Source organism: Apodemus sylvaticus, chromosome 9 (genome assembly GCF_947179515.1).
Source record: "Apodemus sylvaticus chromosome 9, mApoSyl1.1, whole genome shotgun sequence".
Classification (NCBI taxonomy): Eukaryota; Metazoa; Chordata; class Mammalia; order Rodentia; family Muridae; genus Apodemus; species Apodemus sylvaticus.
Window position 1 is genome coordinate 75,187,251 of NC_067480.1, and position 11,498 is coordinate 75,198,748.

An 11,498-nucleotide genomic window follows, 5' to 3' on the forward strand; every position below is an offset into this window, starting at 1 on the left:
GGTTCTCCATCTGCATAGACCAACTGAGAAGGAAATTATGGTGTCTTCAGGTTTGCCTGTTCAAATCAGGAAAGGTGCCTTCACTGCAAAACAAACATTATTTGGAGGCTTCAGTTCGCCATTTGGAATGGAAATAGAATGGATGGTGTTAATTGAAGTATCCGAGTTGTCATTTTATGAATATTTTAGTTCCATTATAAATTACTCATTTGCTCAGCTATGTCAGTGTTCCGTCCCCCCACCTGCCCTCCCATGCCTCAAGACATCTCACTGGTAAATAATTAAAGGGTATCAGGATTAAGTCAAAGAGAATTTGACAGGAGGATACCTGATGGATGGATAATGTTAAAGTTGGCCACAGATAACAAGTGTCTCTTAATTAACACAGCTAAAGGAAGAACCTACCAGTCTCTATCAGTGAGGACTCAGCTCAGCTCATCTCCACTCACAATGTTACCTTACTTCCATTGTGGCAATGCCTTTTAACTCTCAAGTGACAAATAAGGAGTCTTTGATAATTTGGGAGAATCTCCTCAAGAGGTGTTACCACTGTGAAAGTATTAGAGATTGGAACTGCCAAGAAGCAATCCAACCTTGAGGACTACTCTTGTTAAATGGAAGGGAGCTCTTCTTTGTGAGTGGGATGAGAAAAGCAAACGGTTGGCACTCTCCTGTGCTTTTACCTCTACCACAGGAGGGCCTAAAGAAAGTCCTCATCTGATGATAGCACTTTGAGCTTCAACTTCTCAGCTTTAGGAAATTTAAAAATGAATTTATGCTCTTAAGAAATTATTCACACCCAAATATTCTGTCATAGCAGCACAAAGTATTAACCTATGTCTGTGGACTTTGTTTGAAAGATCACTGCTTGGTACGGTTTCAATATAAAAAGTCCCCTGCAGGCTAAATTCCATGATGACACTCTTTGGGGAATTTAGGAAACATTTGAGAAATAGAGTCTACTTGGATAATATAGAAATAGAGTCTAGTTGTTCTCAGCACAGTCTTAAGGGTTAATAAGCATCCTCTATCCTGTCCTACTCTTCTGGGAAATTATATGGAGGTAATGAAACCTAACCACCTGATCTTACTATCATGCAGCAACCTTCCACCTAACCAAATGCTATAATCGACTATACTCCCTCAAACCATAAGCAAAAGAATAAATCCTCCTTCTTTAGCTGCTTCTTGTCAGGTATTTCGTCACAGTGACAGAAACAATTACTAATATAGCTTATTAAACTGTCTTTTTTTCTGTCTTTCATATGCATAAGTTCTAGAACATAGTCCCTTAAATAATATTATTGACCAAAAGGTGAAGATATTAATATGATTGACTTTTTCTCTCTGGGCCATCAGAGCGAAGAGAGATAAATATAAAAAACAAAGAGTATTCTAGCTGTTAACACAGGTAGCAAAGGAAGACAAAGAGGGAAAACTCAGCCAAATGGGAAAAAAGACAGAGCAAAACACAAAGAGAGTTTGAAAATGCTTAGGGGAAGCGCTGTCTTATGTTCACTACTGCATGCTGTCATTAATTAAAAAATGGTTGGAGAGAAAATTGTGTCAGCTAAAACAACTGTTATGGTCAGCCCAGCTAAGTTCTGAAGAAAAGCAATATACTTCATACATACATGAAAATATATTTTTATGCATATATAATCATATATAATATATTCATATAAATACTTATATTTTTCATATATATATGAATATATGAAATGTATATACATAAATTTGAGTGTAGGGCCCATACAGTACTATAACAGGCATAGTAGAAACTCAGCTTCAACAGACACTGTGAAAAGTTCTTACTAATGTTAAGGAAAATGTTCAATGTTTTGAGTGAGAAAATATACTTCATACACAGTGGTAACATCATATATATATATATATATATATATATATATATATATATATGTATATATATACATATATATATATATATATATATATATACAGGGATGTTCAATATAAATCCTTCATTTAATTCATCAAAGATTTTAATATCTCTATACCTTTAGAAACACACTGTAGAATTGTAGAAGGAATGTGTAGTATAAATGATACATGCTTTCATCTACCAAAGAGACATACCATTTATTTGTACAGTTCTTTCCATAAGTCCTTTCAGTGTCCTGATCCATAGAGCTATTTGTTGACCATCTAGAAAAATACTCTGTGAAACCCAACATGGTTTTAAAATCAACATATATTTAGTCCTGGTTCAAACACATAAGCTCAGTTAAAAAAAAAGTTTAAGGCATGCTGGGTGGTGGTGGAACATGCCTATAGTCCCAGTACTTGGGAACTTGAGAGACAGAGGTGGGTGGATCTCTGAGTTTGAAATCAGCCTAAGAGTTCCAGGAAAGCCAAAGCTACACAAAGAAACTCTGTGTGAAAAAAATGTTTAATACCATGACCATATTTGTGAGGAGAGAGAGAGAGAGTTTTGTGTGCATGTGTATATGTGTGTTCTTATATGTCACATGGCTGCAGGTGCCCACGGAGGCCAGAAAGAGGGAGTCATATTCCCCAAAACAGGAGTTCCGTGTAGTTATAAGCCACGTGACATAGGTGCTGGGAAGTGAACCTATGTCTTCTGGAAAAGCAGCAAGTGCTCTTAGCTACTGAGTCACCTCCAGGTCTTCAATAAACATATTGCTGTATCCTCAATTACAGCATATCTGTGACCAGTCATTATTACTAGGGCAATAATCTTTTGAAAAAAGAACACTTTTCAGGATTTTGATGCTATTGTTTCTAATATTGATTTTTGTTGTTGATGCTGTTGTTAAATTCTCCTTAAACTCATTTTGTTAGTGATCTACCTTTAGAGGTGTACTTTTTCTCTTTCTGAGACTAGATAAAGAATCTGTTAGGCCTTTCGAAGACATTTGGGTTTGGATGACATAAGTATTCTCATTCAGTACCAAATTTAAGACCCACACATTCAAGACCCACTATCCTCCTGTCCATATCCCAGGGACTCAGCCAGAGCGTCTCATCTGTGCTCATTCTGTCCTAGAGGTTGGGTTGGATGAGTTTTATACAGCCTGTGCCCTGCAGTCATGCCCCCATTCTAAAGCTGTATCAAACGTAAAGCAAACTGTGTGGATGTTCTTTTCCCCTGTGCTTGGTACAATTAGACAGCAATACTCCAAACACTAAATGCTCACAAAAATAAGAAATGTATTGGATAGAAAGGTTATTATTGCCCTGGGGCCTGAAACTTTAGACTGGTTCACATATGTTTCCAATAGAATCTTTAATTAAGATGCCTTTCTTGTCAATGTGCTTTGGTAATATTCTGTATGGTGATGGACTATTATTTTCCCAGAAAGATAATAAAGGACCTCACAGGAATGTCTTAATAGGTCACTTCTATAGTAATTTCGACTTTTTGGATCTTATTTGCCTGATTTTCATGAATGGCTTGATATTCGGTGGAATGAGGTTGAGGATGCACCTTGATCACCCTTAAGGATGAATGTGGTTGGACAAGAGACTTCTATTCCTTAAGAACTCAGTAGCATAGGTCCCTTAGCCATGTCCCACTCCTTTGACAAGGGCACATGAAGAGTCTAATGAACTTAGCTCATGACCCATTGATGGACAATAAAGAGGAACATGGCTTCACTGCCCGTGCCAGACTTGTAATTACATGTAATTATCTGCCCAGCCAGGAATCAAACACAGGCCTCTGTGCTAGAAAATTCTATCTCTGAACCACCCAGACACTTAGGGTGAAAAAAATGGGCTTTTGGGTATAAGGCCCATACAGTACTACAACAGGCATAGTAGATACTCAGCTTTGACAGACACTCTGAGAAGTTCTTACTAATGTTAAGGAAAATGGGCAATGTTTTGAGTGAGAAAATAAACTTCATACATTAAGTTTCAAATAATATCATCCTTTATGCTTTCATGCCCCTCCCCCCAAAACCCTATGCTTTTCTCAAACCCTCTTGGCTTTGCACTCCTTCTGGTCCCATTCACCCTTTGCTTTCCACTGTGACGTAAAATGTAGCCAGTTTATTTCTTCAAATGCATTGAACTAAATATAAATGAAAATACAAATCATCAAAATATGAAGACACCATAAAAGCAGTGTCAATGAGAAATGTATAGACACTGTGTAGTGTCTCACAGCAGGATCTATGGGAACTGTATAGACACAGTGTAATGTCTCAGAGCAACCACTTTTGTCTCTGGCTTTATCATCCCCCTCATAGTCTTCCCTCTCTTCTCAACATACTCCATGTTGTTGTAAGGAATCCTTAAATCTTGATACAATTCATTGTCCAGTAGAGCTCCACCCTACTTACCTTTGTTGTCTAAAGTCCTTTCTCTATCTAATAATGCCTCCATTTTGTGCCTCCTCTTGCCCTCTATGCTTCTCCCATGACGTGTCATGGTAATGATTGTACACAAAAGCTGTTAAGTATAATATGTGGAAAGCCTTAGGTTCTATGCCCTTGATTAGAGAATGTCTGTCTTACACCATCCTCCAATAATTTGCCTTCCCCATTAAAACTTAAGCATAAAAGTGTAGTTGTTTGAAAACATAAAGTGGAAATGACTTAAATTAATAAAAATTGATAATAAAAGAGAATCTTGTTTCTCTAAGACAGAGTTAGATAGAAAAATAAGGCAGAAGAATGGAGTAAAATAATTGCTTTCTGTTTGTCTATCCAGATAAGTAGTGTCTGGAGGCACACAAAATATGGTAAGGTAAACAGACACTGGGGACCCTTCATTCTAGTTCCCAAATGAGATACTGAACAGACACTTCTGGTTAACCAATCTGGAGCCAGCCATGAGAAAAGGAGTCTTTCTGACATGAGATACAAGTAGAGGGAGGGTCAAGTTTATTTCTCCTGCATAAGCTCTGATCCTAGCAGATATGGACAAGACTCATATGTGTCCACAAGCTTCTGTGTATGACAAAGTGGGCCAGGAACATGCAGCTGAGGTTCACATCGCATACTTTGTCCTAGTGTATTAGGTATTTATCACTGTCATTAGGAATATTAGCAGGACTGGAGGAAACCCAGATGGCATCAGCTCAGCAAGGAGAAACAGCTGTGGCCTGGCTAGAGCAACACTGAATGGATCCTTCAAAATGACTCCCAGTGTGGGCACTGGTCAGCATGCAATCCCATCAGAGACCAGATGGCTTGCCCTTGGAGGACTGTGATTCAAGAAAAAGCTTGACAACTACACAAAGACCTAAAAACTATCTGTCCTTCCTTCTTGTGCAACCAGATATTCTGATAAGAGAGCAGAATAAGACCCAGGGATTGGAGCGTGTATGAAAGCCATCGTCTTTAAAATATCATGTCATTTAAAAGAATGGTCCAGGATAGAACTGGTTAAAGATGGCCCCAAATGTCTGCTGTTTGGTGGATGAAGCTTATGTGTGTATACTCAAGATAAACCTCTTGAGTATACTCCTGTGACTCACAGCAACTGCAAAACCAAATTTCCATTACCTCTAAAGTGGGTAGGGAGGTTGGACATAGTAGCACTAGGAGACAAAGTCAGGCAGACTTCAGTGGGTTCAAGGCATTTGTGATCTATACAATGAGTTCCAGGATAAGCAGAGCTACATAGGGAGACCCTATCTCACTAAATGGGGATGATGATGATGATGATGATATTGATAGGTGGAGGAAACCAAAGTGTTTCATCCCTTTAGACAGCTATAAAAGGATGTCTCTCTCTGCTTAATCTCCACAATTTATTGGCATTCCTTTTGATTTTTAAAATTTATGTACATGTTTTGAAGACTGCTTCCTTCCTGGTGAAGAATCTGCTAAACATGTTTGTAAATAGTATCTCTTGCCCCTATTCACACCAACACCTGTGGGACTATAGATGCCTTTTTTCTGACATTTGAAAGTATTAAAACAGCTCCGGGGCTGAAGAAAACATTTTCCCTGTAATCTCTGAAAAGTTTAGTTGCCAAGGCGACAGAGGCCTTAGCGACCAGGTAAGCAGGCCTTGGCTCTATATTCACATGGTTACTCAGTGAAAGAACAAATGTGAAAGGCGGGGATGATTGGGGGGAATGGATGCTAGGATTTCCTGCTTCTTAAACCTAAAGTCTCTTTTATTATGTAATTACAGGAAACCCAAACTTGCCCTTTTAAAATGGAATAGTTTTTAGAAATGATTGCAATTTAGTCTCCATACCGCCTTGATCCATTGAAATGTACACGCCATCTTCATGTCCGTCACCCATAGCAACACCCTAAACACTAAATACTTGCAAAAGCTTTAAAAAAAGGCAGAATAAATGATAACCCCTAAAAGTACACTCTGCTGTCAAGGAAAGTATGCTGATTGAATGAGATTGTACCCCATAGTCTCCCGCATTTTAAATCTTGATCCTCTGGTGATGGCACTATTTGGGGTTTAATGGGGAGGAAGAGCATCACTGGGGGCGAGGCGAGTGAGCTTTGAGATGTAAAGTTTTCTGTCACAGGACTTCCAGTTGGCCCTATCTATGTTGTGCTTGTGGTTAAAGACATTAACTGTCTCCTCCTGCTGCCAGGTCTGCAGGTGGCCACTATGTTTCCAGTTGTGATGGAGTCCTATCCCTCTTGAACTATAAGCTCAAATAAACTCTTCTTTTCTGTCGCCTTGGTCAAATGGTTTTATCACAGCAACAAAAAAGTAACTCAAAAAAAACTCAAAAATCATTTCCCTCTACCTCTCTCCCCCTTCCTCTTTTTCCTTTCTCTTTCACCTCCCCTGCCTTTCCTCTTCCCCTACCTTGTAGGAATAAAGGTAAGACAAACAACATCACCCTGATCTAGAGGGGGCAAAAAGGCTGACTGATTGGAACAAGAATACAGTTTGTCATTTGCAAGATTTCCAACCAATCTTGCTGTGTGAATGACAGATGTTGATTTTTTTTTCATGCTGTTTCATCAGTGAAAGGTTGGTAAAAATGCAAGAAAAACTCTCCCATGCTCCACCAACAACTGGTCTTAGATAATCACCTTTAGGCATCAAAAGGAGAAAGGTTGAGAATGAGTGGAGGAAAGATATAATACCAGCTAACAGCAGACTCGTGATGAATAGACCTGGGCTTGTATAACTACACAAGACAACAGTCGTAATGACATAGACAAGGTTTTTCATATTCTGTAATTTACTTATTACATTACCATGAACCATTTCTTACTGCCTCACCCAATACAATGAACTCAAATAGTTCTTCACATCGTCTGACCTGCCAGAAATGGTCTCTTCCAAGATAACGAACACCTTGGATTCAAGAAAAACAAAATACTAAAACTAAAAAGTGAGTTTCACATTCTTGACTGTAGTCCATCTCCAGCCAGAAGCCAAGGATGGTTGTCTCCATAAAATAGTATTTTTATCTATTTCCTATTGATGTTAATATTCTTAGATGTTTGCAAAGAACTCAGTCTCATCAGCTGGTCTATGAGGGGGTTTGAGGTTGTACAACTATGCTCTTTAGATGAAAAAGAATCCCACGATTTTGAAAAACAGATTCAATACAAATTTCAGTTTCTTTTAAAGAATTAAAAATATTCTGCAATGCTTCATAGGCATATTAATATTTTTAAATCATATTGTTAAGCAGTAGATCCCATAGTTTCCAGAAGAAACACTATTGTCTTCACTCCTTTTTGAAGCTAAATTCTGGCTTGTTTTGTTTGCTTTTAGGCAGTTTGTAGCTCAGATTATCCTAAAGATTGAGAAAGGCTCCAATACCCCTATGCCAATCCCCAGTGCCGGGATGATAATCCTAACCTACCATATGTACAGCTGGGTTCCAGTTCAAGTCCAGTAAGGTTTGCAGGATCCAAGCTCTCATATATGGAACCTCTGTGCCCATGAGAAAATTATATAGATAGTGGACATAGGAAACCCCTGCTTGTTCTAGTGAAAACTGAAGACATAAACAAGAGGTAATATATAATTATAGCAGATAATTAATGCATAATTAATTAAGTAAAGAGTAACTGATACTGTATTGAAAGATGCTATTTTATGGTCATGTAACTCTTAATGATTTGTCTTCAGAGTTGTTTTGTAAAGTCTAAAATATTAACTTAAACATTTTTCCCTCTGTAATTGGCTTTGAATCATATTAGTGAGCTTTCTCTGTTAAAGAAGTACACTACATGTTACAACAGGGTTAGAGGGTATAAGCCATAAACATAGGCACATGAACTTTAGCTTCATAGCTAAAGGTTACATTCAGAAGGTCAAATAGCCACAGGAGATCGTAATTATACTAAAATAATGACATCTCATAGTTCCCACTGGAAAGTAATTTTGAGAACTAACACTCGGGTAGAACAGTTCCCAAAGGATTCAAGTCAACACATCCTTAAGCCTGCTTCAATACTTCAACTTCTAACCTGAACTTCCTATCCTTTAGGACATTTTTCCAGCACAGGCATCCAGACTTATGTTGCAGTAGATGCTGGCCCAATACTAGTACATCCAGAATAAGTCAAGAATTCTTTTTATATAACCTTCCCTTTCCCTCACATAGATCAGAATTTTCAATTAAATTCCTATTTAATTTTTCTCTTCCCTTTAGAATACTAAAAGGGATATTGTTTTCTGATTCTTCTTAATTGTTCTCCTTTTTTTCTGATCCAAATCAATTGAAACATCATAACAGCTTCAAATTAATTACACTATTTCCCTCAGCCTGGATGGATATGTACACATCTCAGAACTCCATGACTGCACTCGTGTTACTAATAACGCAGGAAGCTCTTTGATGGCTGGGTGTTTACACTTGTCCAAAACAACCCACCTTTCCACATGGTGTGTCTGTGTTTCAAAGCAGGATAAAGGGGCATTGGCAGCTTGGGTTTACCGTGACTAAAGAATAAGAATCTGTTATCTTTTTAAATTAATCTTGTCTGAAGAGAAGCAAATTTGACTCAAGAGCAACAATTCTCGGAGTAGTTGAGCAGGTTCATGGTCATCTCTGCTGAATGTCTACAGCAAGACATTCAAGTCACCAGACTGACTTCAGTTGCCCCTGACTATTTCATATATCCCTAGAAGGAAGTGCAAAACAATTTTAAAAAGAAGCTATTTTAGAACATCTGGGCCAACTTAGAATCGATGTTTGTTTGTTCATTTGCCCATACTGTGTGAGAGGTAATCTGGTTATCATATTGTCAAATGAGAAAAAGACCTGGAGAGTTAGTTTGGAAATCAAAACTTATTCTTTGACCTTGTTTCTAAAACAGGTATGGCAGGATAGCTTTGGTGGGCTGAGCAGGCTATGTGCACAGGAAACCTCCTGTGGCATCCAGCAATGAGGGACACAGACATTTGTTTCTATGGGCAGATGTAATGTAGAGAGTCCTTTACAATCAATTTTTTCACAATAGGACTTTATTATTTTCAGACCAGTTTAAAATTAGGGTTTTTTTCCCTCAGTCCTTAGAACCAACCAGTTCCCCCCAGAGCTCCCAGGGACTAAACCACCAACCAAAGAGTACATATGGAGGGACCCATGGCTCCATCTGCATGGGTATCAGAGGATGGCCTCATCAGACATCAATGAAAGGAGAAGCTCTTGAACATGTAAAGGCTCAGTGCCCCAGTGTAGGGGAATGCCAGGACAGGAAAACGGGAGTGGGTGGGTTAGTGAACAGGGGGAGGGGAGATAGGATAAGGGGTTTTCAGAGGGGAAACGAGGAAAGGGGTAACATTTGAAACTTAAATAAAGAAAATATCTAATAAAAACACCAAAAAAATAAAAAGAGAGAGAATTAGAACCAAGGGGCTTCATAATCATCCAATAACCATTCAATATTGACATAATAGGATTTCAGGGATCTCTGGATTCTTCTTTTAAGGTACTGAACAACTATGGCCATAGTATAGCATCTATGTTGAGTTACTTTCTGTACCATGCAGTCATCAGCATTGCTTCTTTTGTGTGTCCATAGAAACCAATCAAATTGTAGATCCTTGGCTATCCTTAGTGCCACTCCATACTTCCGACCCTTTTCTCAATTTCTCCCATTACACAATCAGTTATACAAGGAACACATTTGGCATATAGACAGTCTACTATTGACAGCCCCAAGTCCAAAGCCAATTAAGATTTCATAAAAAAGTTGATAAAGTTGGTATCAACAAGGATATGGCAAGGTGAACCCAGTTGAGTACTATACTAGAAAAGTAATCAGGAAGAGTGTTAGGGGACTTCTCTTCCCTTCAAAACACTAGGATCTTTCTCTTCTTCCACGCTAAGCTTTCAGCTTGCATCCCTTTCTATAAGTCTCTCATCTCTGAGACCAAGCATTCACTTTATAGTCACATATTTTCTTGTTTCTTTTCCATCCTCCAGTCCATCAAATGCTCCTGTTTCTTCCAGAATCACCTCATTTTATTTGGTTTGGGGGGGGGGGGTTGGTCAAGGGATTGAAGTGCATATTTTATATATCAAAGCAGACCTGGCCTCCAGGTTCTCCTAGCAGAGCTTGGTACTTACCTGACATACCCTGGCTCCAACCTTGAAGTTTCCAGCCCAGGGGGTAGGCTGCCGTTCCCCCAATGGTTCTTCCCTATGTAATCCAGACATTTTTGGCCTCTTCTTCTTCTCCTTCTTCTCTTCCTCCTCCTTGTCCTCCTCCTCCTCCTTTTCCTCCTTCTTTTCTCCTCCTTCTCCTCCTCTTCCTCCTCCTCCTACTCCTCCTCCTTCTTCTTTTTCTTTTTCTTTTCCTTCTCCACCTTGTCTTCCATCTCTTCTCACCATATGAATGTCCTCTGTCTCTCCTTCCCCTAACCCCTCTTGCTTTCCCTATGGAGACTCCCCTGGATTTAATCCTTGGAGCCAGTGAACTCACCCACCTGAGAGAAACCTCCCAATAAATCTGCCTTTAATATAATCTACTCTGCGTTGAATTGGCTCATTTCACCAGTGGCAAAGAAATAACTTATCATTTATGTATGTGTGTCTGTGTGACAGTATGTATACAAATAAATGCAGGTCTTCTTGGAGGCTAGATAAGGTCTATCAGACAGACCCACCAGAGCTGTAAATCACCCAATTCTGGTGCTGAGGACCAAATCTGGCTCCTCTGAAAGAGCAGAAAGAGCACTATACATCAATTATTTTCCTTTAAAAACATTTTTTTAGATTTATTTATTTTATGCATGTAAGTAGTTTGTGTGAATTCCTGTATGTGGACCCTTAGTGGGTGTGGTACCTGAGGAGGTCAGAAGAAGGGATTGAATACCCCGAGGTTGGAGTTATGAATTGTTGTAAACCACCATGTGGGTGCTGGGAACTAAACCTGGGGCCTCTGAAAGAGTAATAAGTGCTCTTAACCTCAGAGCCATTTCTCCAGCCCTTCTCCAATTATCTTCCAATATAACTGCTAAGCTTATAGAGGAATGGAAGAAAATAGCAAAATAAGTAGGCAATTTTTCAAGGCACGCTATACTCTGAAAGCTGAATTAAGCTCTTGGGGGTG

At 38.9% G+C, this 11,498-nt stretch overlaps 1 pseudogene; it reads right to left on the minus strand.

Annotated features, from left to right (window-relative positions):
• Nucleotides 1-9,785: 9,785 nt before the first annotated feature.
• Nucleotides 9,786-10,520, minus strand: LOC127691940 (rRNA-processing protein FCF1 homolog; annotated as a pseudogene).
• Nucleotides 10,521-11,498: the final 978 nt, after the last annotated feature.